Genomic DNA, 23,371 nt, shown 5'->3' with positions numbered 1-23,371 from the left:
GCCTGGATTCACCTCTCCACATTCCTGGCTGTACTCCTGCTAGGCTGCACACTCCCACTGCTAGGGCGCGTGTACGCCGGATCTTTAAGACGTAAAGGGTCAGCGTACTCCTGATTGGCTCTGGCCAATCCGGCTCGCCGTTATAATCCGACACCTCCCTTCACTCTCCAACGGATCTTCAGCATCATTTCCTGTGTTCCATGTGTTTCCAGTCTTCCTCTGTGTTCCAGCATTACCAGTCTTCCTCCGTGTCTCTGCCATTCCTGTGACCTGCTGTGCCTTCTAGGGTTCCTGTCCTTCTGAGCCCTCCAGGGTTCCTGTCCAGCGGAATCTACAGTGTGTGCCAACATCACCAGTGCTCCTCTGGGTGCAAGCATTACCAGTGTTCCTCCGTGTTTCCTGCTGTCATCTCAGGTTTGGACTGTTTGCTGCATTTCCTGCCGTACTACCTTGGCTGCCACCGAGGGTCTCATACCACCTCCCGCGGTGGTCCAGAGGGTCCACAGACTCTTCCAATTGACTTTTACACACTTTCCCTCCTCAAGTGTGACAAGTAGGTTCAGGAATAGGAGAGATTTTATGAGAAGGGTTGACATTATACAATTATTTTATCCAGCTAGTGGAATCTGATCAAAACCACAACTTCTTGGGCAGATCTTTGTCTATTACGTCATGGTTGGAAGGGAGAAAAAAATAAAAGTGACTCACTTCCAGGTCCAACCCAGATTGTGTGATTCTGGCTACAGTAGCTCCAGTCCAAAAATACTTTTTCTCTCTGGATAGCCCCTTTAACTATATGTAGTAATGTTTTGTGATAAAAGATGTAAACATTTTCGACAAATTAGGAAATCCCCCAAATCCTGACAATCTTTGCAACATTGATGCACATAGAACATTTTTGGCATCAGTTGAAAGGAAGGTTCCGATCCGTTCTGTGTTGATGATCTTAATGAAGTCGGGTTGGTCCAATAGAACATGAAGCCTAAAATACATAAAATATAAACCACAAGGGAAGTGGAGATCTCACCATCCAAGATGGCAGGAGTTGACTTATACAGAATTTAGGGACAAGAGTACTGGCAGGGTTAACATATTACTCAGAATATTCCCAGGGGCGTAATACGGATCATCCCATTTCCAAGTACTTAATAAAACAGAACTTTTTAATATCTCATTAAGAAAATGTTTAGTTTTTTTGATCTGTGTAAATAAAGATTTTAAAAGCCCAATGTATGTGTGGAAATGATCCAGCTGTTACTAGAAGAGATATATTTATTAGTTGTATTAGTGTGCGATAGTAAACCATCTGTAACAACTAAACCCACGGACCACCATCAACTAACGCAAACAGACCCTAAAATTAGGATTGTACAACTAATAATCATCAAACTAACACGTTTCTTCCCCGGCAAGGTCACATGGTTATTCTCCAAGGTGAATTATAATTGTGTTTCTCAGCCGTCTTGTCCATGTACAAACAGGTGGCTGGGTAACAATTCTGTGTCACGTAATATTGCGCTACAGATTGTTGAGGAATGTTTATATGAATGACTCCTCTTGGGCCAGCAGCTAAAAATTCCATCAGCCGCAGACTTGGCTGTAATATCCATTTTCACAAATTAAACACGATAATTCTGTGTTTACTCCTGCATTGCCAGCACTTAGCAGTCCCTGAGCGCTCTGCATGATGCCAGTACACACATTGGGGCTCATTTACTAAGGGCCCCACGGATCGCACTTTCGTTGGACATCCCGATGATTTCTGCTTTGTGCCGCTGTGACAGGGATTTAGAAGGGGATTGTGATGCACGCAATCGGATTTTGATGCAATCACACCGGCTTTCATGCGGCACAAATCGAGGAGGCGGCCGTCGGACAATCCAATGGATTCAGATACACCGCAAGCCAAGCACTTACATACACTGGGAAGAAGAAGGTGAACTCCGGGGACCTGAGCGGGGAAGCGACACATGCAGAATATCCGGGGCACGATCTTAGTGAATCGCGGCAGAGTTCATCCTCGTCGGACAGTACAGATGAGGGATCACGCAGAGCCCGGGTAAGTAAATGTGCCCCAATATTCATGCACTGCACAAAAATAAACTGGACCAGGGGTGGTGAATTTTTGGAGCTGCTGTGATGTAATATCCCCTCCGATAATTTCTAATGTATTTTCGAAATGGCTTGTAAATGCACTACCCCCCCCCCCAAAAATGTAGACAAAATTAATACTAGCTGGTGACCCCTGACTTTAGTGTCACAGTTCTGTATTTTGAAGGCAGACTAGGCCTCACACAAGGGGGATAGTTAGTGACTACATGATCAAGCACAGGCAAAAGTGGCATCTAGCAACTTGCATCAACTTATACGTCTCATGTCCATTGGGTACTGAACATAATGACTTCACTAACTATTGCTAATTAAACTTCCACCCAGAAGTCTTTAGCTTTGGCAGTAAAGCTGCACACTATGCTCCTAAAAATACCACAGTTACTTAAAGTTTAGTGTCCTCGGAAAACAGCTATGCCCCACACTGTGCTCTCATATTATACATACCCCTCATAACACAGCTGACCACACTGTGCCCCTAATATATCATTACTACCCTTCACAACACAAATTACATGTCCCCCACATTTATTATATACACCACTTTGGCACACGGACCTTCATATAGAGTCATTTTTGTATGAGACCAACGGATGTATTCATTGTAATAGCGGCATTAGATGTCACTACCCCTTTTAAGCTTTTAGTTGGCAGACTTGGAATTATTCCTGCTGTTATACATCTGTACCATCCATGGGGAGATATATCCCCCCACCTGGTATCAGATGAGCAGTCAGAAGCTTTTTAAACTTGATTAAACTCTGGTTGGTGAGCCGGGCTTCCTCTCCTTACTTTACGAAGAGATAAATGGAAGACTTCTCACTCCCTAAGTAGTGAACCAGTTATTAAAAATTTGGATCCCAAAATTCGTAACCATTGGAGCGCTAAATGCGACTGTTGCACTTAAATGACGATGGTGCACGCTGCTGGTATCACAAATTCCCTGTGATGTCAACGTAGAAGGATCTGTAATAGATTGTGTGTGAGATCCAGCATAATACAATGCTGATGTAACACTGACAACAGGTTCTGCCCCCAGCTGCGTTACGATTAGCCACCATGTCCGGCCATGTTCCGGATCGCTAAGGCTAGTGATACACGTGACGTTTTTGTTGCGATTTTGAACATATTGAAAACGTATGCATCTTTACACATGTGTTATCCAAAATGTTTCCAAGCTAGGCTATCCCGGCCTATCAGCATGCGCCTCCGGCAGTATAACCCAGCATCCCCTGTACCTGAGCAAAGTTCTGCTTCATTATTCTCAGTTCTGCTTCATTATTGTTTTTCCTGCTTACTTTCTGTGTGTGGCCCCCGGCTTGATTCTGATTCTACTCCTGTTGTGTTCTCTCTGGTATTAAGACTCCGGCCTTTATTCCGAGCCTGTGCTGCCTACCATGACCCTCTGCCTGTTTGCTGACTGCCTCGACTGACTTTGACTACCCACCTTGCCTGACACCTTGTTACCACATAGAAATGTCTCTGTGACTGTTGGGCCGTCCACTATCTATACTGGGACCACGACAATGTTTCTGCATTGAAGTTCAGAAACAGTCCCTCTGCGTTGCTTCGACAGACTGTATATTGTACAATATTCCATTCAGTTCCAGATTCTTGCTGCAGAAGTAACCTGGAATAATGGTTACTCCCCTCCACACCGAGGGGAGAGGCTCACTTTTATCCCCTGATGAGCCCAGAATACGAGGGGAGAAACGCGTATGGATTGACTAACGACTGATTGGCTTTATGATTATTTTACATCTGTTACCTTACTTATATTTAGGGATAGTGATCAGGGCAAGTGTGGGACCGCCCTTGTCAGGGCGGGAGCTATTCTACTGGGGCGAACCGGTTGGATCCCACCACTGGGTTACCACCTGCGGCTGGCTGCAGGGTGCTATGTATGTGATTTTCCATTTTGTACAGTACATGCCGGAGCTATGTACACCACAAGTTCATTTTATGCCGTCATGCAATTTTAAAGAGTTAAAGAGTTTGTCTATGTTTAAAAAGCTCCTGACTGCTCATCTGATACCAGGTGGGGGGTTATATATCTCCCCATGGATGGTACAGATGTATAACAGCAGGAATAATTCCAAGTCTGCCAACTAAAAGCTTAAAAGGGGTATTGCCATCTAACACCTCTATTACAATGAATACATCTGTTGGTCTCACAAAAGATGACCCTTTATGAAGGTCAGTGTGCCAAAGTGGTGTATATGATAAAGGCACAGGCATCACAGCAATAGGGATGAAGTAGACAACTGATTTCCGGACCGTCCCTCTATGTGTACCTGACCGGCACCTGGCAGATCACTGGACTCGGTGAGATTGCTCCATTTTTTACCTATCTGCATTGTGGTTTATTACAAGAGTGTTCCTGTCCAGTATACTGATACTTGTTGCTCTATTTACACAATTATTGGCATACTTACATCCCACATTGCTCTAACTAGGAGGTGGGTACTGCGGGGTGTGTGTGTGGGGGGTAACTTGGCATCAAAGGTAGAAGCTTCTGGACCTTACAGGCGACTTTTGTGGTGTTGAGCGCCAAAACAATAATGTAGGAGCTTGTAGCCATCCAAAAGAACACGGCTTTATTCAGCTTTAAAACTATTACAAGAACAGAAATTACAAACAGCTTAGCCTCTACTTAGGGCATTACCTCACTTCCTGCACCCTAGCTACCTTCTAGGGTCAAGGAGCACTGCTGGGGTTCCTCCTCAGCGCTCTGGCTCTCAGTGAGCTCAACCAAACAATGTCCTTACTGGATTCCAGTCCTCTTGGGACAGACCACCTGTCTGTCTGTCTCCAACTGGTCCCAAGTCCTCCTGCTGGCTGCAGGACACACAGCACTGGCCGGCTGTCAGCTCTCCCTCTGGAGTTGGCCAGGGATGGGAGTGGTCAAGGTCCTTTTCAACCCTGGTTGTGGGTCGCTCTCCAGCGCCCCCTAGGTTCACACTCTTACATATCCTCCCCTTGTCAGGGGGGACGCGCGCGGACCGCGGTGGGAAGCGAGCCGGGCCAGGTGAGACGCGCTGGCGGCGCGCTGGCGGGGGCTGGGCAGCACGGGTGAGCCCGCGACCCGCGATATGGGTCGCGGGACCACCCGTGACACCCCTTCAGCAAACCACTTATGGGGTGAGCGACCCTGGGACAAGACATGCAATGACAACGTCCCTTTTCACTTAAGTTGACATGTACAATGTCTGTCCACATTTTCTCAACTGTAGCGCACATCTTGTCTGGTGGTCTCATCTTCCAAGTTCCTGTCATTCTACTTTTCCTGGATCTTGGCATTTTTCTTTCTTTGTTGAGGTTCTCAGACTGAACATTATGATATGTTTCACATGTTTATTTATCAATCATCGACATACACAAGATGGAATGTTTAAACATACAGATCTTGCAACTAATTGGATGGTTGTAACAATACATAAAAAAGTCGTCGGTATTTCTTAAACATGTAGATGTCAACAGAATACATTAGGAAAGAAAAATCTTCCCTTAAGGTGCGTCTCTAGCTACTTTTATATGGCATTATAAGTAAATATCAAGTAACAGAAAAAAAAAGAAGGGGAAAAAAAAAATATTAACAGGGAAGTGGTTAAATGGTTGAGATACGGCAGGCGGGAGAAGGAAGCTTTACAGTTCCCAGATTTAGATAGTTGGTTTCATCAAGCACATTAACTCCTTATGGTTTTGGTAAGAGGCATGTATTAGTAATTTAGAGTTTTCCAGTTTTCCTTGTTGCTTCTTATTAGGCCTTGTTCCCACAAATGTTTTTCATAATCGTAGCATACATTCATGTTCCCTATTAATAGATCTGAGGCCACATAACTGAGAGATTTCTATTGTTTAGCAATCATGACTCTTACCACTGCACATAGTCTACTGATTATCCACTTCTCTTTCTCAGAGAACCCCTTCATGTATATATCTAACAAAGCAATTGCAGAACACAGTGGGGTATGGATATTCTGCATTTTTAAGGTATAATTCCATACATGTACCACTCGGTCACAGCTCCACCACATGTGTAGGGTTGTTGCTGTGTCCGTACACCACCTCCAACAAGATTCATTACAATTCTTATTAATTTTTGCAGATTTTTTGGGGGGGTTAGGTACCATGTACTTTGAATCTTAAACAAATTATCTATATGGTTTGTACATAGCAGATTTCTGTTTGAGTCACCTATTGCCTTCCTCCACTGTTCTTCTGAAAAAGACAGACCCAGTTCTTTATCCCAACTCAGCATATATGGGAGCTTACCCCTATGATATCGATAGATAAGGTCCCTATATACTGCAGAGGTACCTCCCTTTGTACTAGATGCCTTCATGTATGTAATGAATCCAAGCCTATTATGTGCCGGCTCCTCTGGGAGGTCTTTTTCTAGCTGCAGTAATGTATTTAAACCAATCCGATACAGGTAGGTCGTATTGGCGTCTTAGGGAATATAGCTTCCATTTTTCTTTAGGAAACTAAGGTTTTTAACTCCTGCTTGTATCCACCCTGACAAATCAAGATTATCTACAAAGGGCCCGAATCACTATTTTTCATCTGGTTTCCCGAAAATTACTGGTTTGCGCCAAATTGCCCCGGGTTTCTGGTGCATGCAATCGGATTGTGGCGCATCTGCGCCGGCGTGCATGCAATGGAGATCGGGGGCGTGGCTGTCGGAAAACCTGACAGATTTGGAAAAACCTCAGAATTTTTTTAAAACATGTGACGCTTGACACGCACTTACCTGCAAACACGATAGGAAGGTGAACTCTGGAGAACTCCAGCTGACTTCAGCGCAGCAGCGACACTGGTGGACATAGGGTGGACATCGGGCGCACTACCTTACTGAATCGCCGGAAGACCCGAATCCTCGACGGAGGGATTTCATATAGGGATTTATATTCTATCTTTAAAAAGTTTACAATATTTACTCCACGTTTACTGCACATGTCGTTTCTAACATGTCCCTGTCTATAATTCCTAATCCTTTTTTTCCCCTTTAGTTCCAAGAATTGACCCAGCAACAAAGTCTTTAATGAACGTATATTTGCTACTCCTGATTCTATTCTCATCCACCTATCCTGTACTTCCCCTGCTGACCACCATTTTCTAATCGGCTCCAGTAGTGCCACTTCTTGATAGTGTGTTATACTAGGGAATCCTGCTCCACCCAGACTTTTTGGGCAGTATAAGACCCTCCTTGCTATTCTTGATTTTTTTATAAGCACAGATCCATGAGCTTCTCTATTTCCTTAATAACTTGTTTAGTTAGAGGGACGGGAATACACCCAAGGTTGTACAAAATTACCAGTAGTATATTTTGCTTTACAAATTTCTATCTAGCAGCAATGTCACTATCAGAGAAGCGTTTAAGCATTTCTGCCCAATAATTTTACCTTATCTAATAAAAGCTGGCTATTGACCCCTCTTTTGCGTTCTATAGTCCTTCCTATTTTTATGCCCAAGTAGATAAAGGTTTCTTTTACCACAATATATTTGAACCTGTCTGTAATTTCTTGTTCTAATGTAGGGCTCCCGTTGAGAACCAGTATTTGGCTTTTGTTCACATTTACTTTGTAATAGGAAACTGTAGAAAACTCCTCAAGAGTAATGCAAGGCCTTAAGTGAGTCTAGTTGATCGGAGCAATCGGTTCAATAAAGAGGATGAAGAGCAGGGGTAACAATGGGCACCCCTGTCTTGTTCCATTGCTTAGGTCAAATTTCTCACTAGAATATCCCATACTAGAAACAGAGGCAGAGGGCCCACTACAGAGGATCATGACTAGAGATGAGCGAGTATATTCGTCCGAGCTTGATGCTCGTTCGAGTATTAGGGTACTCAAAACGGCTCGTTGCTCGGACAAGTATCTCGCCGGCTCGAGATCGAGCATTTAGTTAACGAAACACAGTGAAGAATACAATGAAAACAGTGAACACAGGATCATTTAAGTGAAGAACACAGTGAAGAACACATTGCAGATGTTTCCGAACATCTGCTAACTTATCCGAAGACACGAGTGCCGAACGGTGTTCTTCACAATAGTATTTGAAGAGCAAAATGTGTGAAGAACACATAGCAAATGTACGGAACATCTGCAATGTGTTCTTCAGTGTTCTTCTTTCAGTGTGTTCTTTCAATGAAAAATGCTTGAGTCTCCCATTGACTTCAATGGGGCTTGTTATTCGATACGAGCACTTGAGCATCGGGAAAAGTTCGACCCGAGTAACGAGCACCCGAGCATTTTAGTGCTCGCTCATCTCTACTCATGACCAAAAGAATAAAAATTTCCGGTAGGCCAACCTTTACCATAACAGCCCTCATGAAATCCCAGTGTATTCTGTCAAATGCTTTTTCAGCATCAATTGACGGTAGTACACTGGGAGCCTCCGATCTATTTGCGATCTGCATTAGGTTAATGGTACATCTGACGGAGCCTCTTGTTTGCTTACATGGCATGAAGCCAACCTGGTCAGGATGGGTTATGGATTCAATTACCCTTCTTAGCCTTGCCGCTAAAACCGTTGAACATATTTTTATATCTTAATTAAGAAGTGATATAGGGCGATAATTTTCACATAGATTTTTATCCTTACCTACTTTGGGGATTGTAATTATTGTTGCTTCTAATATTTCTTTCAGACATTTTCCTCCCTCCCTAAAGTTATTAAAAAGATTGGGCAAGGGTATCTGCAAATTCAGTATAAAATTAATTAATTATACCGTCGGGGCCTGGGGCATTTGCTTTTTAAGGGTTCTCATAGCTCTGAAAATTTTTTCATTGCTAAACCTAGCATTTAAGGTCTCGGCCTTCTCTTTATTTAGCTTTAAAAGATGTAGCGTATCGAGGTATTTGTTAATCCGATTCACGTCCGGTTACTGAGAGCCCTCCTCTTTTTCCAAATTGTACAGACTAGAATAAAAGTCTGCAAATACAGGCGGTCCCCTACTTAAGAACACCCAACTTACAGATGACCCCTAGTTACAAACAGACCACTGGATGTTGGTAATCTGCTGTACTTTAGCCCTAGGATACAATAAACAGTTCTAACAGTTATTAACCCCTTAAGGACGCAGGGTTTTTCGGCTCATTTCTCGCTCTCCAACTTCAAAAATCCATAACTTTTTCATTTTTACATGTACAGACCTGTGTGAGGGCTTATTTTGTGCGTAACAAATTTTACTTTCCCGTAATGTTATTTATCTTAACATGCCGTGTACTGTGAAGCTGCAAAAAATTCCAAATGTGGAAAAATTGAAAAAAAACCGCACGTGACGTTCTTGTGGGCTCAGTTTTTACGACTTTCACTCTTCGCTCCAAATAACACGCCTACTTTATTCTTTGGTTTGGTGCAATCGCGGTGATACCAAATTTATACAGGTTTTATTGTGTTTTAATACATTTTCAAAAATTAAACGAATGTGTACAAAAAAGAAAAAAAAAATTTTGCCATCTTCTGACGCTAATAACTTTTTCATACTTTGGCGCACAGAGATGTGTGAGGGGTCATTTTTTGCGAAATGAGGCGACGTTTTCATTGCTACCATTTTGAGGTCTGTGCGACATTTTGATCATTTTTTATTTCATTTTTTATGTTATGTAAAAAGGTGTAAAAGTCGCATTTCGGACATTTGGGCGCCATTTCCCGCCTCGGAGGTCACCGCCGCCTGTAACCGTTTTTATATTTTGATATATCGGGCATTTTGGGACGCGGCGATACCTAATATGTTTGTGATTTTTACTGTTTATTATGTTTTATATCCGTTCTAGGGAAAGGGGGGTGATTTGAACTTTTAATATTTTATTAATTTTTTTTATTTTTTAAACTTTTTTTTTTCTTTTTTTTTCACTATCTTTTAGAACATCTAGGGTACATTAACCCTAGATGGTCAGATCGTTCCTACCATATACTGCAATACTACAGTATTGCAATATATGGCATTTTTGCAGCACATTCATTACAATGAGCCACTGGCTTATTGTAACGAATCTGCAGCTGCCAGATAGCCTTGTGTCAAAAGAAGACACGAGGCTACCATGGCAACCGATCGCCGCCCCCCCCCCCCAATGACGTTCGGGGGCGTGGCGATCGAAAAAAAGATGGTGGCGCCCGGCGCCGCCGACTTTTAAATTCCGCCGGCAACTTTGCCGGCGGCAACGGGGGGGGTTAATAGCCGCGATCGGTGCTAGCACCGACCGCGGTTATTAGCGGTGGGGGTTTTATGCATTATGCAAAAACCCCCACCTTTGTATGAAGAGGACTCAGCCCGTGAGCCCTCTTCATACATCCCTTATACCTCTGCGCCGTAGAGCTACGGCGCAGAGCGTTAAGGGGTTAAAGGCAATTAAGTTGCAATTAAGTTGTATTGTTAATCTTGGTTATCATGACAATACAAAATTTTAAAATCGAATTGTCACAAAGCCCAAAAAACATTTGTCTGGATCTACAATGATAAAATATACAGTTCTGACTTACATACAAATTTAACTTAAGAACAATCCTACAGAACCTCTCTCGTACGTAACCCGGTGACTGCCTGTAGAATTTTTTGCGGGTCTCCAATTACCTCCCCCACTTTATTTTTAATGGCCTCGATCCTATTGTCCCCTAGTTTCTTTGCTCCACATGTCGCTAATATCTTTGCTTTCTGCCCCTATGTATATCTTTTAACATCAAGTTTATACAGCTCTTCCGTATACTCCCTCAGAAATGTGGTTTGCAATTGGTTACAGGCTTGGGTTAGCTTATCGAACAGAACATTAACAATGACTTCCCACCATCTTTTACGTTTGTCTGTTAAGAAACACGGTTCAGTTTCACAATTACTTTTTGTTATGGACAAAATAAACCTGCGTTTCAACAGTTTCTTCTTGATATCTGCATCAGGCTGTAAAGTACGCATCGCACCTCTTATTTTCAAGTCTGATTTATTTTTGCACTTTGCGGATAACACGTAGACAATATACACCATGGGATTAGGCATTTTAAGGGCTGTGACAACATACCTCTGGTCACTCATCATAAAGATTCTTGTCCTTCCCTTTGGACGTACTTTGACCTTATAGGCCAGTGCACTGCACTCATAGTACTGGACATTTTTACTTGTCTTTTATTTGCTTGCTCTTTACTTGTTTTCCACAACTATGGGAGATGGTTTCATCTCTTCAATAGCCTGTAGGTTTACATTTAATTTTGGCTTCTTAGTTTTATTATAGAGTTTTTTGTTGTATGAAGACAGAGTCTGACATTTCAAGCCCTTGATAGCACCAGTGCTGGGACAAGAAGAGGACAATGTGCGCACCTTACTCTTGGTTGGGTAAACACCAATCCCCTTTTCCTCAGATGATCTGTAGGTCATCACACTGTACAATATAATGCCCAACATTCTTATCTTTGTAACACAACTTTATTCTCTCTTCCTCAATAGCGGCAGCTTTTCCTGGTTCCATAGCCATCTGTATATGTACAGCCTTCAATTCCAGCTCCAGAACTTTCTCCAAGTTCTTCAATTCCAGAGTTGTGTCTTCCTTGCTTTCGGCAAGTTTCACTTGCAAATCTTCCTCCAGTTTACTCACTTGTGCATTTAATTTAGCAGTTTGACTTTGTAGATCTACAATTTGAACACATAAATCAGATCTGTTTTTTTTCAAACTGAATCCTCATGTCCTCCATCTGATGTTCCAGGTTACTATTAGTTTTGTCTATTTTGTCATAAGCCTCAGTCTTTTCCTTATACATTTTCTTCACGGCTTCCAGGTCCGATTCAATATCTCCACGATCAAGATGTAGTCTGTGCAAATTCTGAGAAAAACAGGATGACATCTCCACCATTTCTTTGTCCTTCTCCTGCATCAGAATAGACACCCTTTCATTACTCGCATAAGAAATGTTTAGCTCCTGCTCACAGATTTTAGTTTGTAGAGTCATTACTTTTTCTTCAAAAACTGCAGCTCTGCCCTGCCATTCCTTTACTTCATTAGTTATGTGAGCATCCCTTAGTGCAGTGGTGGCGAACCTATGGCACGGGTGCCAGAGGTGGCACTCAGAGCCCTTTCTATGGGCACCCTGGCCTTCACACCAACAGAGTTTGCCAGATACGACTCAAGGCTTACTCCTGCAGTCCCAGACAGCCCAGGACGTGCCGTGCTCAGCACTATTTTAAAGCAACATCCTTGGCTGCCAGGAATACAGGAGGAGTGTGATGGTGTGGATAGACATGGATTGTCATTTGATCTCCTACTCTGGGTCCCTTGATACTTCCTCTTCAGGGGACCCTGGTGTGAAGCTAAAATCCAAATTTCTCCATCCTCTTTCTGTTGTATTGGTGATCTCTGGACACCAATATGATTAAAAACTGTGATACTGCAGGGATAAATAAGTTACTGCTTAAATCGTCATGTTGGCACTTTGCGACATATAAGTGGGTTTTGGTTGTAGTTTGGGCACTCTGTCTCCAAAAGGTTCGCCATCACTGCCTTAGTGTATGTGTGGTCCGCTCTGACTGCAAGGTCTCCTTCACAGATTGTAATTGTGCATCTCTGTCAGACACGGCTTTCTTCCAGTATGCAACTTCATTCTCCTTATCAATCAATTCAGCCGAGAGGTTTTTTATACTTTCTGTCTTGAATCTCCAACTGATTCTGCAAAAACTTACTTTGCTCACTTTTAGCATGTTTAGTGCTCTCAAGCTCCTCTTCTAGCAAATGAAGATCACACCTTAATTTTTCAATAGTGCATTCTCTCATACGGTCATCTTGGACATGCTGCTCCTTTAAATTCTGCAATTGCATCTCCAGCACTTGCTTTTGCTCCACACTGTGTAGAACTTTCCTAGACAGAGAACATTTCATCTCATCAAACTCCTTCTTAGGCCCCTTCCACACTTTGGTTGCAGATCACGTCAGAGTTTGATCAGGGTGCTGATGGTCAGTGAAAAACGCACATTTTGCATCAGAGTGCAATCAGTTTTCAGTCAGAGTTTGTTCAGTGTCTCAGTTTTTCACGCGCGTTTTCACTGTAATTTCAATGTGTTTTTCACGCGCAGATAATGCGCGTGAAAGGACTCAGGACTGAGCTCTATCTTTTCTATGGCAATTGATGCGTGAAAAACTCATTGCACTTGCATTGCACTTGTGTGCGATGCGTTTTTGATGCATCTCCAGAAACTTGTATGGGAGCGTTCACATGTTGCGTTTTGACCTGCGTTTTCATTGCGTTTGAAACGCATATACAATAGCTGATAAGAGGTGATTTGCCTAATTACATCACTGTTAACATTTCAGTTTACAAAATGCAACGTAAACGCAATGTTAACGCATGTGTTAACAACACGTTAACGCATGCGTTTTGTTAACGCATGTGCCACATGCCCCCACCGGGGCCAAGCCTTTACTTGGGGCCTGGAGTCAACCGGGGCCCGCAGTACCTGAGTGGCTGGCGGTTGCGGCCTAGGCACGCTAGTGTCACTGTGCTTGGTCTGGGGAACTGGAGGGCTGTCTTACAGCCTGGCAGGTCTCCAGCAGGGTGGTGTTGGCAAGAAATGATGAGGGAGAGGCTGCTATAGCGGTTCTCCCTGGGGCAACCCTTTGGTGTCTGGAGTATGAGTCTCTGTGTGGTGGACAGGGTGCCGGTGATGGTGACAGCCGTAGAAGCAGGGACCAGATGGAGGCAGACGTTGAACAAAAACAACTTACAGTTCTTTATTGGAACCAACAGGATCCATAGCAACGTGCCTTAACAGGATGGTGGAATGCTGGAGATGTAGTTGGAGGGAGCCACAGGATGGATCCTCAGCCTGGATGCAAAGGGCAGGCTGGGAGGTAGCTGTGTCCTAGAAGGATGCTTCAGCTTTATCCTGGATTGCTTCAGGTATCACCCTTAAAGGTAGGATGATACCCCTTTCCTCACTAACTAGCTATTAGCTCCACTAGTCAGGCAGGGAGCTGGCTCACCTGCTCTTGGTCTGGTGTGCTAGATGCACAGACTCCTCTGAGTCTCTAATCTGAGAGAGTGAACTCTCTCCTCACACTGCACTCTCTTCTGAGAGAGAACTAACTTCTTCAGAAGTTTCCTGAACAGGGATCTTGTTACTCCCCCTGGTCAGGTGGTGGCCACTCCTCCAATTACATCTCAGCTCACAGAAACAGAGTGTAACACATGTGATTGGCTGACACATATGACATCACACAAAACACTTAACTCCTGCCTTACCAGGCAGGTTCTACCACTGCAGTGTTCCCCTGTATTATCTATTGTTATTTAGTGACATGCTGTGACTTCCCCTACACAGGCTGCAAGCTACATGGTGGGACGTATTCGCAAACACAGCTCTGCCTTGCATCGGGCGAGGGTGTTGCACATGCGTTAACAACGCGTTTACAAATGTAAACGGTAATGTAATTAGGCAAATCACCTCTCATCAGCTGTTGTATATGCGTTTCAAACGCATGTCAAACGCAATTTCACATTTTCTTTATCAGACGCCTCAAGTTGCCATTTCCAGTCAGCTATTTCATCCTCATACACATACCTGAGGGTTGTTATCTCATCTTGAAGCTGCAGAACCACATTGTTTGGCTCTCTAGAATATTCATAATGTCCACTAGTATGTGACTCAACAGCAGCAGGATCATATTCAATCATAGAACAGAGGCGCTTCATAAAAATTACATCATTTTCATGCAGTGCATTTGCTTTAGTTGCAGCCTGCAGACCCGGTTCCAGGTTTTGCGGCACTAAGGCACCTGTGTTCAGCTTTGCTTTATTACACAATCAAACTCTCTTTTTCTTGCCCATTGTTGAATATCAGTAAAACACAATATTCAGAATAACTCCTCGTTATAAATAGTGTCACGTTTTACTGTTCTCTTTGTAGTTAATAGCATTCAACAAAACAGTCCTTGTGTTGCACTACAACAACCAGCATTTTCTTCTGTCTTCACATAAATGCAGGCTATTACAATGAGCCATTTCAGTCTGGTCAGCCTTACTTTCATACAGCAATACTCAGCAGTTCAGGATACTGTTTCAATTTATTGCCACTAGCAATATACACGCTTGTGTGCCACAGCATACACAAAGTCCATTGCCTGGATTCCACTTCCAGAGTTTAAACGTCACCAGTTTTGCAAAAACATTTGATTGTGGATTCAGTCACCCAAACTTGGGTTTCTGCCATGGAATTACTCCTGCTGTTTCAGCTGTTGGCTACAATCCACATTACTGCAGTTTACCAAACACATTCTTTGTCTCTTGCGTGGATCTCCTCTTGCCCGCATCCTCCACCATATGTGGGGTTTGGGGGTAACTTAGCATCAAAGGTAGAAGCTTCTGGACCTTACAGGCAACTTTTGTGGTGCTGAGCGCCAAAACAATAACGTAGGAGCTTGTAGCCATCCAAAAGAAAACGGCTTTATTCAGCTTTAAAACTATTACAAGAACAGAAATTACAAACAGCTTAGCCTCTACTTAGGGCATTACCTCACTTCCTGCACCCTAGCTACCTTCTAGGGTCAAGGAACACTGCTGGGGTTCCTCCTCAGCGCTCTGACTCTCAGTGACCTCAACCAAACAATGTCCTTTCTGGATCCCAGTCCTCTTGGGACAGAACCACCTGTCTGTCTGTCTCCAACTGGTCCCAAGTCCTCCTGCTGACTGCAGGACACACAGCACTGGCCGGCTGTCAGTTCTCCCTCTGGGGTTGGCCAGGGATGGGAGTGGTCAAGGTCCTTTTCAACCCTGGTTGTGAGTCATGGGTCATGAGGACACGACTAGGTTTATACCAGATTGAATAGAAGTTATGTTGTATTATTGTCACAAATGGTTTTGAACATACTGGAATAATGGTGCTTTTGTTGTCTCTCTCTCTCTCTCTCTCTCTCTCTCTGTCTCTCTGTCTCTCTGTCTCTCTGTCTCTCTGTCTCTGTCTCTGTCTCTGTCTCTGTCTCTCTGTCTCTGTCTCTCTGTCTCTGTCTCTCTGTCTCTCTGTCTGTGTCTCTGTCTCTCTGTCTCTGTCTCTCTGTCTGTGTCTCTGTCTCTCTGTCTGTGTCTCTGTCTGTCTCTGTCTGTCTCTGTCTGTCTCTCTCTCTGTCTCTCTCTCTGTCTCTCTCTCTGTCCCATCCAGGTTAACATCTGCAAAGAGTTTGTATGTTCTCTCTGTGTTTGCGTGGGTTTCCTCTGGGTCCTCCGGTTTCCTCCCACACTCCAAAACACACTGGTAGGGTGATTAGATTGTGAGCCCCATTGGGGACAGGGACTGATTTGGCAAACTCTGTGCAGCGCTGAGTAATCTGTGTGCGCTATATAAATAAAGAATTATTATTATTATTATTGGATCTATGAGTAAGTGTCCCTGGTTTATTAGGCTTGAGATTGATGACAGATTTTGCAAAGGAAAAGAAAGGGGGGTGCATGTCTTCTTCTTTTTCGCTGATTCATTTGTCAGGGCACAAGTTCCTTATAAATTCCCATGAGACTTTCTAATGGAAAAGTTTTCTGTGCACACATACAGTAAGCTGAGCTTTCTCCTCCACAGCTGTGGTCTGGAAGGGATTAATCATCTGTTCCGGCAGGGATGCACCGGATTCACAGCTAACACGGAACCAAGACCCCACGGGTCTATTTATACCCAATATCATTCACTTGTTTCTATATAATTATATATTTGGTGCTTAAAAAGGAGAGTAAGTCCCTGATCCCATAGATAAACACCGCACTCCTTTATAATATGACTCCCACTCCAATAAACTATCCTCTCTGTGACCCCACTTCTATGAATTTACCAATTGTGCACCCACTGCTATTCCAGGACCCCACAATGTACCAACTCCCATACATAAGGACACCCCTGTGTCCCTTTACAAGAGACAATTTATCTCTCTATTGACACATTTATTTAGAATTACACCCACTGCCACCACTCCTAACACAGACGGTCCCCTACTTAAGAACACCCGATTTAAAGTTGACCCCAGTTACAAATGGACCTCTGGATATTGGTAATTACTGTACTTTAGCCCTAGGCTACAATAAACAGCTGTAACAGTTATCACAGGCGTCTGCAATTGAGATTTATTGATAATCTTGATTCTTATGACAACCCAACATTTTGAAAATCCAATTGTCACAGAGACCAAAAAAAAATTGTCTGGGGTTACAATTATAAAATATGCTTCCCCCATCCTCTGGAAGTCTCTACCAAAATGTGTCAGACTGTCCCCCACTTTCCACACCTTCAAATGTAACCTGATAACCCACCTGTTTAGGATCTATATATATATATATATCTGGAGCAATATCTACAAAGAGTTATAATATGTACTGCCCCATAATAAATTATAATCAATATTGATCCATATTTATTGTTATGTCATGTATTGGGCTCTGGGCCCCTATAATAAATAATTTTCTAGTCACAGTTCTAAGGAAAGAGGCTCATGCAGGTTGTTTTCCCAGAATTCTTCAACACCTCTCACTTTCTCACATACCCTCCCCCTCAGTTCAGACCCACCGGGGTGAACTCCTGACAATGTGTTCGGGACAAGGCATCCACATTGCCCTGTAGTTTCCCGGCTCTGTGCTCCAAACTGAAACTGAAATTTTGGAGGGTCAAGAACCACCTAGTGACCCTGGCGTTCTTCTCTTTAGTTCTACTCATCCATGTGAGAGGAGAGTGGTCAGTTATGAGACGGAACTGTCGTCCCAGCAAGTAGTACCATAGGGACTCTAATGCCCACTTTATCGCCAGACATTCCTTCTCTACGATACTGTAATTTTTCTCTGCTGGCGTGAGCTTCCTGCTCAGGTAGGTAATGGGGTGTTCCTCTTCCTGCTCAGGTAGGTAATGGGGTGTTCCTCGCCATTCACCTCCTGAGAGAGGACAGCTCCCAGCCCTACATCTGACGCATCCGTCTGCACAATAAACTCTCCCTTGAAGTTTGGCGTAATGAGGACGGGGGATCCACACAGCGCAGACTTCAATGCCTGAAAAGCCCCTTCTGCTTGTTCATTCCATCGCACCATGGCAGGCGTTTTTCCCTTCAGCAGGTCTGTCAGGGGAGCGGACATGGTGGCAAAGTTTGGTATAAACCGTCTGTAGTTCCCAACAATGCCCAGGAACGCCCTGACTTGTTTGGTGCTCACCGGTTGAGGCCAACCCGGGATAGAGTTGATCTTGTTGATCTGCGGTTTAATTATGCCTCGACCGATCACATACCCCAAATAGTGTGTCTCCTCCATTCCCCCAACATTTCTTGGGGTTTGTGGTCAGGCCTGCTGCCCTTAGAGAGTTTACTATGGCCTGTACTTCGGCCAAGTAACTCTCCCAGTCATTTTCTGAAGATGATGAAATCATCCAGGTAGGTTGAGGCGTATCTCCTATGTGGCTTTAATACTTTGTCCATTAACCGTTGGAATGTTGCTGGGGCCCCGTGAAGCCCAAACAGTAACACAACATAGTGAAAAGGGCCCTCGGGGGTGGTAAAGGCTGTCTTTTCTTTAGTGCTATCTGTCAGGGGTACCTGCCAACATCCCTTGGTTAGATCAAGTGTGGTGAAGTCCAGAGCTCCTCCTAGTCTCTCAATAAGCTCATCAACCCGTGGCATCAAACTTAGACACCTCATTCAATTTTCTAAAAACGCTGCAAATTCGCAATGTCCCATCAGGTTTGGGAATAGTTTGGGAAACCCATAGTTTCAGCATCTTCTGAACCTACTCTGATATGGCTTGTCTACGAGTGTCGGGGACTCGGTATTTCTTGCTACAAACTCTCGAGCCTCTCGCTGTTGCCCTTTGGTAAGGGTATCGGCTATCCACACTTCTGCACCTGGCACTGGCTTATCTGCCGCCTGTGAGGGTATCGCAGGAGGTGGACTAGCCAGAACCATCTCTGTAAGCAGACTCTGTCTGTCTTTCCAGGCCTTTAATAGATTTATATGATAAGTCTGCTCGGGTTTTCTCCGTCCGGGCTGACGTACCCTGTAGTTCACCTCTCCCATTTTCTTTAAAACCTCAAACGGTCCTTGTTATTTGGCAAGAAATTTAATTTCTAAAGTAGAGACGAGCACAAGTACCTGATTACCGGGATTAAAGGTCCTTACTTTTGCTGACCTGTTATAAACCCGGCTTTGGGTTCTTTGTTGCTCCTTTATATGTTCCTTGACTATGGGCATAACGGCTGCCACTCTGTCCTGCATATCTGCGATATGGTCTATTACACTTTTGTTGGGGGTGGGCTCTTGTTCCCATGTCTCCTAGGTCCTAGTATGCCAGAAAATCAGTAATGAGGAAGGGTGCCAACACCTCTTCCCAGTAACTGAGGTAACCTCTCACGAATGGCCACCATCTCAAATCCAGTCCTCTGCTGGCATCTTTGGCTTTGAAAACCTCTTTCCTGGCATATTTTTCAGTCATCACTGGGACAGTGCAGGGATGTCACCTGCTGGAGCAGCAGTCTGTTTGTTTCCTGCTTCTGTAAGTTGTCCTGTTGCTGCACAGCTATGGCTGTAAATTGGTCTGGTGCTGTACAGCAGTTGCTTTCTTATGCCTTTCCTGCTGCTGCGCATTGGACTGGGCTGCTTCAGCAATGTAAACACCCAGGACATGCAACTAGTGTGTACTTCACTGCACTTTGCCCTCTCCAATCCACCAAGTGTGGGGAATAGCTCTGGCAGATACTAGACCAGTGATGGCTAACCTATGGCACTGGTGCCAGAGGTGGCACTCGGAGCCCTTTCTGTGGGCACTCAGGCCATCACCAGAGATGACTCCAGGAATCTTCCTGCAGTCCCAGACAGCCCAGGACTTGCTGTGCACAGAGCTATTTTAAAGTGACAGCTCTACCTGGGACTATTTTATGATTTATTGGTGTCCTCAGGGGCTGGTATCAATGAAAACTGTGACAGAGCAGGGAGTATAAGTCACAAATTAAATTTCTGTGTTGGCACTTTGCGATAAATAAGTGGGTCTTTGTTGTAGTTTGGGCACTCGGTCTCTAAAAGGTTTGCCATCACTGTACTAGACTGTAGGGACCTGTAGACCAGCACCATCAAAACCGATGCTCTTGACCCGGGGATTTGCCAACCTCCAAAACAAATCTTTATTGAACGACAGGGACCATTAAATTGTTGTGGGTATGTGGGTAGGCCACAGCATTTATTTTTGGAAAAAACCTTAGTTAATAAGTAACAAAACATTTAAAGTGCAAAAAGTTGAAAAACAAGAAAAACAATTCTTCGTAGAAAAACCTTCGCCCGAAATATCGGCTGCTGGACGGCAGACGTCATGTGGGGGCCTTCCTTTTGCCTACAGGCATGTGAAACTCCGCCAATGCTGTGACATCTGAAAATACAGAGAAAACAGCCAGAAACCGGAATCCCGAGGAAACCGGAAAATAAATATATCCTGAGGGCAGGGTGGGTGGGTGACTTCTCGCCGCTTGGTCCAGGCAGAAGGAAAGAGGACCCCCCCCCCACGTGCCCCCAATGCTTTTAAAACCATGGGGCGGTCTCTGCAAGCCGGCCCCCCACCTCCTTTAGTTACTTCCCAAAAAAGAGGGGCCAATCGCCTCCTTCTGCAACCATTAAAATAAAATCCCCCTACAGTCCCCCGCCCCTTTTCTATTTGATTTGGGGCTAGTGAGGTAGTAGTGCAGGAAGCAGGGACACAGCAGGTTATAGTCCAAGGTCAAGTGTTATATTCACACTTCAATGTCAAAACACAAATTCAGCCTTGGCTTAGGCTGGGCTGGGTACTGCTTCATACAACAACAGCATACCTCCCAACTTTGGCAGAGAGAAAGAGGGGCAAAGCCCCTCCCATTTTTCTAAACCACACCCATCATCCCACCCACAAGCATAGTTTAATATTGATCTTGATGGACCCCACATGGTACAATGCCCATTTCTTTGGCCACCCCCTCCCCCCATTATCCTGTATAACTACACCTAATGCAACTCTGCAACATATAAAACATATAAAACCCCTCGTTAATTGTATCCTCCCTTTAATCCTCCCCCTACCCCTCCTCACATGGTGTTGTCCCCTGTTCTCCATCCTCTTTCTGTAGCTCATGTCCTCCATCCTCCTCCTGTGGCCCCTGTCCTCCAGCCTCCTCCTCCTGTCCCCCAGCCTCCTCCACCATCCTCCTGTCCTCCAGCCTCCTCTTCCTATCCCCCAGTATCCTCTTGTCTTCCAGCCTCCTCCTCCTGTTCTTCAGCCTCCTCCTCCTGTCCCCCAGCCTCCTCCTCCTGTCCCCCAGCCTCCTCCTCCTGTCCTCTAGCCTCCTCTTCTTGTCCCCCAGCCTCCTCCTCCTGTCCTCCAGCCTTCTCCTCCTGTCCCCCAGCCTCCTTTTCTTGTCCCCAGCCTACTCCTCCTGTTCCCCAGCCTCTATACTCCTCCAGCATCCTTCTCCTGTCCTCCAGCCTCTATCCTCTTCCTGTCCCCCAGCCTGCTCCAGCCTCCTCCTGTCCCCCAGCCTCCTCCTCCAGCATCCGCCTACTGTCCCCAGACTCCTCCTCCTGTCCCTCAGCCTCCTCCTCCTGTCCTCCAGTCCACCTGTCCTCTATCCTCTTCCTGTGTCCTCCCGCATCCCCCTCCTGTCCTCTATCCTCCTCCTGTGTCCTCCAGCTCCCCTCCCCTTCCCTCTATCCTACTGTGTCCTCCAGCCTCCTATCCCTGTCCTCCATCCTCCTCCTGTGTCCTCCAGCCTCCTTTTCCTGTCCTCCATCCTCCTCCTGTGTCCTCCAACCTCTTCTTCCTGTTCCCAGGTCCCCCTGTCTTCTAGCCTCCTCCTGTGTCCTCCAGCAGCCTCCTCCAGTGTCCTCCAGCAGCCTCGACTGAGGGGGGTGGGGCCACCAGGGGGCAGCGCTACCTCCTCACATGACTCCTGCAGCAAACATCATGTGAGAAGGTAGCAGGGGTTGATCCCGCCTCCTCCTGGTTCTGATGCTTCGGCTGCTCTTCAGCTCTTATCGACAGGTCCAGGAGGAGGCGGGACAAACCGGGGGAGAGTAGGGAACCCGTGACATTCTCCCAACCACCTGTGATGACAGAACAGAGCCCAAAAACCGGAACTGTCCCATTGAAATTGGGACGGTTGGGAGGTATCCAACAGAGCCTAACAATACAAGCACCTGGCTGCCAGGTACCTGCTTCGGAGTAGCGTACCCCTACTCAATACTTAGCAGGCCAACTACGGACATCACAAAGGTGTCTAGATGCTAGCAAGGCCAACATAGACCAAACAGACGTGACACAAAGGTAAAATGTGAGATGGCCACTGCTCTCAGAGAAGGAGCTGTAGTGCAAATAACATGCTGAAAGGAGTCTATGGAGCTCTGTCCCATAATGCAAAGTCCTGTCATTGCTAAAAAGTGCAAGAAAAGGAAAGAATGGCACTCGACCAATCCAGCAGTTTTGATACTTGAATTTTATTCTAGTTTATAGATGAAAACAGGGTAAGGGCGCATTCACGCTGCCGTTGCCAACCGTACCGCAGCTTGGCGGGCACATGGTGGCGCCGGAGAGAGGAGGAGGAGGTGAGCGCTGCTCACCCCGTCCCTCTCCATAGGGATATATGGCGCATGGCGCCATATGCCTAGAAAAGATAAGTCATGTCCTATCTTTTCACGGGGTACGGATCGGTACGGTGCCGCATAATACCTCTCCCGTTGGGTGCCGTGCGGCCATTGCCGTCTATGGGGGACGTATATCGGCTGTTTAAAAGTCGGTTGTATATACGTCCCCTGAACAGCCATGTGAATTCAGCCTAAGGGAGTGAAGCCTAAGGGAGTGAAGCAGAGACGTTTGGTGAACAACAACGGCCATTTTGAGCGTATAGAGCTTCTTCAGTCTTGCTGATCGACCAACCAGACTACTCCTTCTTACTACATGTCTGCATTAACCCTTAGGTTAGAGCAAACAAATCCAGGGCTTCTACCACACACCCTTCATCCACCTGTAGGACTGATAGCGGTTCTCCCAAACAACACCTCTCACTTTCTCACATGGGTTAAGGGACCTTGGTGATATCATCTACTGCTGAAATTTGTACTTTTTTAATAGTCTCCCATGCCGGGGGCACTGCCAGTTTACGTTGAAATTCGAGAATGAATGGTTGGGTTTTTGAGCAGGTAGTTTGGTATAACCTGAAAAGAGTGGCTATTTATAACTGGAACTAACCATGCATGGGGCAATAATCACAGACACAAACTGGTCAGCAAATCCCTAATCATGGACCAGTAGCTTTAGGCATGGG

Source organism: Engystomops pustulosus, chromosome 6 (assembly GCF_040894005.1).
Source record: "Engystomops pustulosus chromosome 6, aEngPut4.maternal, whole genome shotgun sequence".
In the NCBI taxonomy this organism is placed as follows: Eukaryota; Metazoa; Chordata; class Amphibia; order Anura; family Leptodactylidae; genus Engystomops; species Engystomops pustulosus.
The sequence above is the reverse complement of the archived record's forward strand: the minus strand, read 5'-3'. Positions refer to the sequence as shown.